Source organism: Rhipicephalus sanguineus, chromosome 4 (genome assembly GCF_013339695.2).
Source record: "Rhipicephalus sanguineus isolate Rsan-2018 chromosome 4, BIME_Rsan_1.4, whole genome shotgun sequence".
NCBI classification, from domain to species: Eukaryota; Metazoa; Arthropoda; class Arachnida; order Ixodida; family Ixodidae; genus Rhipicephalus; species Rhipicephalus sanguineus.
In genome coordinates, this window is record NC_051179.1 from 123672499 (window position 1) to 123679758 (window position 7260).

Consider the following 7260-nt stretch of genomic DNA (forward strand, 5'->3'; position numbering starts at 1 on the left):
AGGGTACTCTACAGATACGTTGTGGGGTTCACGACACCACTTACATCGGCGAATCGGGCAGGAAATGCCAAAGACGTTCAAAGAACACAAAGTGGGAATGTTGCTAAAGCCACCCATGGAGCGCATTTTAAGACAGCTTGTTGAATACTGCTAGACGACAGGTTATAGCTTCGACCTTAACAATGCAACGATGCTGGCTCAGGAACGAAGGTGGAGGAAAACTATTGGAATTATGGTTCATACGTCATGAAGCATCTGCTTGAAACAACAACCACAGACCCATACCGAACGTGTACGTGGACGTATTTGGCTAGTGGACTGGTCGACCTCCGCTCACTTGTTGCCAGCGTATACCGAGACTGCCACCTGCATAGGTGGCAAAGCTTCTATGGGACTTTATGGTGCAGTCGTGGTACAAAACCATCATTTTGCATTAAGGTAAATGTGCCGTATTATATTGGACAGTACGGGCAGATCATTCTTTAGTATCTTAACGTAGGAGGTACGTAAGAAGACGTTATTTAAAGGAAATTGTTTTATTCTGGTCACGGAACAGTGTTCTCATTCAAACAAAGTGACGGAGTGCTTTGTTTTATCTGTGGTAATGAAATCACTTCGTAAGAAGACTCCTTTTTATAGAAATCGTTTAATTCGGATCGCGGAAAAGTGCTCGGCACCGCTATACCTTCAGCTTTGTCCGTGTTTAGGGGCCAGATTTTTTGCAGTGTACTCATCCAATGGCAAAACGGACACGAACGAGTCATTCCGTACGCCAGTCGCACTCTTTCAAAAGCTGAGATGAACTATTCAACGACAGAAAAAGAATGCCTCGCCGTGATATGGGCTATCACCAAGTTTCGGCCATATTTATACGGTAGGCCTTTTCGTGCAAGAAGCGACCATCATTCACTATGCTGGCTGGCTAATCTCAAGGTCCCATGTGGATGGCTTGTAAGATGGAGCCTGCGATAGCAGGAATAGGATATCACGGTTGTGTATAAGTGCGGTCGCAAGCACAGTGACGCTCATTGCTTGTCACGTGCTCCGATTCAACTCGCTGCCTCTACTTCCACGTAGGACGGACAGGATTTTGCATTCTCGGGAGCTGTGCCAACATCGGAGATGGCACATCATCAGCAATCCGACCCGGAACTACTCCTACTGATCAAGTATCTACAGGGGCAGACTGTCGATGTTCCACGAGCTTTTGCCCGCGGCTTGTCGGCGTTCGTCCTCCGAAACAATGTGCTGTGCAAAAGGAACTTTGAAAACAATACAGCGAAGTTCCTGCTCGTCGTGCCTTCACTTCTACAACGAAAGATTTTGGAGGCTTGCCACGACGATCCATCCGCAGGGCACTCAGAAGTAAGCAGGACGCTGGCACGCATCCGCACTAATTACTACTGGTCGAAGTTGCTCAGCTCTGTCCAACCCTATGTTAGAACTTGCCGGGACTGCCAGAGGCGTAACGCCACCGCTGAAACAAGCAAATCTTCAACCGATAGAACCACCAGAGGCCCCATTCGCACAAGTGGGAAAGGACTTACTTGGCCCACTTCCCACGTTATCGTCAGGGAAGCGGTGGATCATAGTTGCGACCAATTATCTAACTCGATATGCCGAGACAGCGTCTCTTGTTAGAGGAACGGCCATTGAAGTCACCGAATTTTTCGTCGTCAACATCGTACAGCGGAATGGAGCTCCTACAGTGTTGATCGCGGACCGAGTGACCACATTTACGGCCGATCTCACAAAGTCCATTATGCGATTGACACACACCTGTCACAGGAAAACAACGGCATATCATCCACAAGCGAATGAACTTACTGAACGACTGAACACAACGTTTGCTTATATGTTGTCGATGTACGTGGACATAGAGCAGCGTACATGGGATCAAGTATTGCCCTATGTAACATTCGCCTAAAGTACCGCACTGCAAGAGACAACTCGAATGACACCATTCCAACTTGTTTTACAGGGAAAGCTGTTATGAGATCATTTCAACGGCCGTTTTCGCGCAGTAGTTGTCCACCGCCGCCGCAGCCACCGGTGTCCGTAACCACTATCGCACGAAATAAGAAAAAAAAGGAAATAAAAAATTTCCAGGATGGAACGAGGTTCAAACATGGGCCCTCTGCGTGGGAGCCCAGTGTTTAACCCCAGGGCCATGCCGGTGCTTGAAACTGCGTCGCAAAAAGACGCTATACAGGCTCCATGTCGGGAAGGAACCACATTAACATATGTAATGTAGTGTGGTAGAATTGTAAAATAACAACGAGGCGTCACACAAACGCGAATTCTGTAACCGGGCGTCACAGAATGCGAATTGCGCTACGAGTGGGTTGTTGAGTGCTTCCAACCCATTACAAAGGCCTCTACGATAATTATTCATCGTCATCAGCCACAGCATCAATAAAGTGCACAAAATGCCTTACAGGTGTTTAGCGAGTACCACATTTCTCCGCAGAATGACGAAAAATTACATATGGGCTGCTTCCCTACTTCACAAACATTATGATGATTTATAGCGTAATGGGTTCCTGGCAAGTGCACTTCTAGTGGTTGTCAAGGAAGCCCATAAGGCTACCATGATCCATTTCCTCAGGCTCTCAATAAAGTGAATTCCTTCTCTCTCTCGCTCTCTGTTTCTCCGGTTAACGTATGTTATAAAGTGTGGTGGAACAGTTAAATAACGACCGGGCTTCGCACAATATGAATTACGTAACTAGTGGGTCGTTTAAAGCTTCCAACCCGTTACAAAGGGCTCAGCCATAATTCTTCATCGTCATCAACCACCGCAATAACAAAGTGCACATAATGCCTCACAGATGGTACCTCGCTTCTCCGCAGAATAACGAATAATGTCGTGGTTGGTGCTTCCCAACTTCCCAAAAAATATGATTTGTGGCGTAGTGGGTACGTTGCTAATGTACTTGTATTAGTAGCCAGAAGAGAGTTTCTAACGGGCTCTAGAAATGCCTCTCTTCCAGCTTTCACTGTGACTGTGCTGCACTTTCCGCACAGGCCTGGCGTTTTTTTGGCCGGACGGTCACCACACCTTTAGATGCAATGTTACCTGTTGATGAGACGTCCGAGAATGACTATGGTGTCAGCGATTATGTACAAAGAGCAGAAGAAGCAAGACAGCTGGCGCGACATCGTATTCACCAACAACAGAAAGCCGACACGCATCGATATAATCTGCGACGAAGAGACGTCCAGTACGCACCAGGAGACAAAGTATGGGTGTGGATTCCCGTACGGATACGTGGCCTATCGGAAAAGCTGCTCGACCGCTATTTCGGCCCATACAGAGTGGTCCGCCGCCTTGGTTCGTTGAACTACGAAGTTATTTCAGAGGGACAAGAGATCTCATCACGACGGCGGCATCGCACAGAAATTGTGCATGTCGTCAGGATGAAACCTTATTGCGACAGACAATGCACCATCGAGGACACAACGTGACTGGACGGTAACTGCATCCACAAAGAGGTGTTATGAATGACCGCCTGGCAACCATTTTGTCGAGAGCATCTGGACGATGACCTCTGGAAAGCGGGCAATGACACAAGATGATTTCAAGCTACGCGCGCTGGCGAATCCCTACGCAGAGGTGGAAGTGCTGCGCCATTTGCGCCACGCTGCTCCAATCCGCTTCTGCTGCGTCATCCTGCTCCAAAACGCATTATTGCGCCGAAACTGCTCCCAAGCGGTCTTTGGTGCACGGCCTCCGCGATGGTCTCCGGTGCGCTTCCGGAACCGATCATCGAGGCTACGTTTGGTGCCTTTATGTGCCGCTGTCATCCGTGTCATGGCGCGCCTATGCGAGCTTATATCATCATCACATCACTTGGCGCACTCTTGTGACGTTTCGAAGGCGCAAAAAAGCTAGCGAGCCTGTACAGGAGCCAGCCTCAGAGCTAGCTACAAGAAAGTGAGTTGTGCGGCCATATTTCGATTGTGACGCCGGCGGTAACGGAGTTTTTTGGCGCGCTGCGCGCACGAGCAACCGTGCGCAGCAATCGTGCGCAACAGCAACCGTGCGCTGCGCGCACGGTTGCTGTCATCGTGGCCTGGGATTGCGAACATGAATAAAAGTAAGTGCGTTGACGCTTCATATTGTTGCGAATATATTTATAACTTATTTACAGTGTAGGATGGTCCAGCAGTCAAGATGGCGGTTGTTACTTCCAGCACACCGACACGTCGTCTCCCTCTTCTTCGCACACCTCACCATAGTCATAGCTGCAACCCCGCTACATCGACCTCCGGCGGCGAAAGCGCCCACTCGGCGCCTGTTAGCAGGTGATGGGCGAAAGGTACGGCTTCAGGCGAGCGACGTGGACGACGTTTGAAGACGTAGAGGACGCCGTAGGGTCCAGAGGGGCGATGTCATAGGTAACCTCAGTCACTTGGCGTAGCACACGGTAGGGGCCGGAGTATTTGGGCAGAAGTTTTTCGGCCAGGCCAACATGCCGAGACGGAGACCACAGGAGAACGAGGTCACCCGGACTGAAGCGAACGTTCCGGTGGCAACTGTCCTATCTATGTTTCTGGCTGAGTTGAGAGTCCGAAAGGCGTCGATGGGCGATCTGACGGGCCTTTTCAGCTGTGCTGATAGCGTGGCGAGCATATTCGGTGGAGATGTGGTCAGGGATGGGTACGAGCGTGTCGAACGGCAAGGTCGGTTCTCTTCCATACAAAAGGTAAAAGGGAGAATATCCAGCAGTGTCGTGGCGCGAGCTATTGTAAGCGAAAGTGACAAAGGGTAGAGCAATGTCCCAGTCGCGATGATCAGTCGAGACATACATGGCGAGCATGTCAGTGATCGTGCGATTCAAACGTTCTGTGAGTCCGTTCGTTTGGGGATGATAGGCCGTTGTAAGCTTGTGCTTGGTTGCACAAGAGCGAAGTAGGTCCTCGATTACCTTGGATAAAAAGTAGCGGCCTCGGTCCGTGATGAGTTGACGAGGAGCGCCGTGATGTAAGATGACGTCTTGTATCAAAAAGTCGGCGACGTCTGTAGCGCAGCTGCTCGGGAGAGGTCTCGTAATGGCAAAACGGGTAGAATAATCCGTAGAGACGGCGACCCATCTGTTACCGTTGTGAGAAAGTGGGAAAGGTCCCAGAAGGTCGAGGCCGACACGAAAAAAAGGCTCAGCAGGTATGTCTATCGGTTGAAGGAGCCCGGCGGGGTGTACAGCTGGCCTTTTCCGGCGTTGGCACGACTCGCAAGAAGCGACATAACGATGTACGGAACGGTAGAGGCCGGGCCAGAAAAAGCGTCGGCGGACACGGTCGTACGTTCTGGCAACACCAAGGTGGCCGGCCCTTGGTACATCATGTAGTTGCTGAAGTACGGTCGAGCGGAGATGAGTGGGTACTACAACTAGTAGTTCCTGTCCCACTGGGCGCATGTTCCGGCGGTATAAGATACCGTCTATGATGACGAACATGCGAAGCGAACTGTCCGTCGAGTCAGTATTCAGGCGGGTGATTAGATCTCGTAGGGACGCGTCACGCTGTTGCTCGTCACCGATGTTGCCGAAAGCGGAGAGCGAGGAGATACAGATGGACGTGTCATCCGTTACGTGGTCTGGATCGTCAACGGGGTACCGAGAAAGGCAGTCGGCGTCTTGATGTAGACGGCCGGACTTGTAGACCACTGTGTACGTGAATTCCTGGAGGCGCAGAGCCCAACGAGCTAGGCGCCCTGTTGGATCTTTGAGTGCTGAAAGCCAGCATAGAGCGTGGTGGTCTGTGGTAACGGTGAAAGGTCGACCATATAAATAGGGGCGGAATTTACCAACTGCCCATACAAGCGCCAGGCACTCGCGCTCAGTAATAGAGTAATTGCGTTCGGCAGGGGAGAGGAGCCGGCTGGCATACGCAAGAACTCTATCATGACCGGATTGACGCTGGGCTAACACAGCGCCAATGCCGTAACCACTAGCGTCTGTGCGGACCTCGGTTTGAGCAGACGGGTCGAAGTGGGCGAGGATCGGCGGTGTGGTGAGCAGCGTAATGAGGCGGGAAAAAGCACTGGCTTGGTCAGGACCCCACCAAAATGGCACATCTTTCTTGAGAAGATCAGTGAGGGGGCGGGCAATATCTGCGAAGTTTCTGACGAATCGTCGGAAATATGAGCATAGGCCCACAAAACTTCGAACGTCTTTGGCACAAGTTGGTACGGGAAAATCGAGGACAGCGCGAACTTTGTCGGGATCGGGTCGGATGCCAGATGAGTCAACGAGATGCCCGAGAATAGCAACTTGGCGATTGCCAAAGTGGCATTTCGATGAATTAAGTTGTAGCCCAGCCGCACGAAACACTGAAAGAATGGACGAAAGTCGGTCGAGGTGAGACTCAAAGGTGGGGGCAAATACAATGACGTCGTCCAGGTAACACAGGCAGATAGACCATTTAAAGCTGCGCAAAAGCGTGTCCATCATCCGCTCGAACGTGGCCGGCGCATTGCACAAGCCGAACGGCATGACTCTGAATTGGTAGAGACCGTCAGGCGTTACAAAGGCAGTCTTCTCACGGTCGAGGTCGGCTATGGCGATTTGCCAGTAACCAGAGCGTAGATCTATCGAAGAAAAAAAGGTAGCACCATGAAGGCAGTCCAGGGCATCATCGATACGAGGAAGCGGGTAGACATCCTTTTTGGTGATCTTGTTTAAATGCCGATAATCCACGCAGAAACGCCAGGTGTTGTCTTTCTTTTTAACTAAGACTACAGGGGAAGCCCACGGACTCGAAGAAGGCTCAATAATGCCTTTTGTGAGCATCTTGTCGACCTCCTGTTGAATAACTTGGCGATCTGATGGTGAAACTCGGTAAGGACGCCTGTGAATTGGAGCTGCATCACCGGTATCTATGCGGTGCTTGACTTGCGAGGTTTGACCTAAGGGCCTACCGTCGAAGTCAAATATGTCAGAGTAGATCATAAGGAGATCAGTGAGGTCTTTAACTTGAGAGGGCAAAGGTTCTGAGGCAATCATCTTGGTGATGTTGTTGTGCAATGTAGAAGAGGTGACTGCGTCGACTCTATGCGGGTTCGGAGAGACGACAACGGGCAGTACAGGTGACACCGATGAGATCTGGCACTCGTGCGACGGTGACAGAGTAGCAAGAGCAATGCCTTGTGGTAGGACTTGAGGGCTGAATCCGAAGTTCAGAAGAGGAAGGCACGTCTTGTTCGCTGTAACAGTTACAACTGTGTACGGAGAGGAGACGCTGCGGGCCAGTAGAACA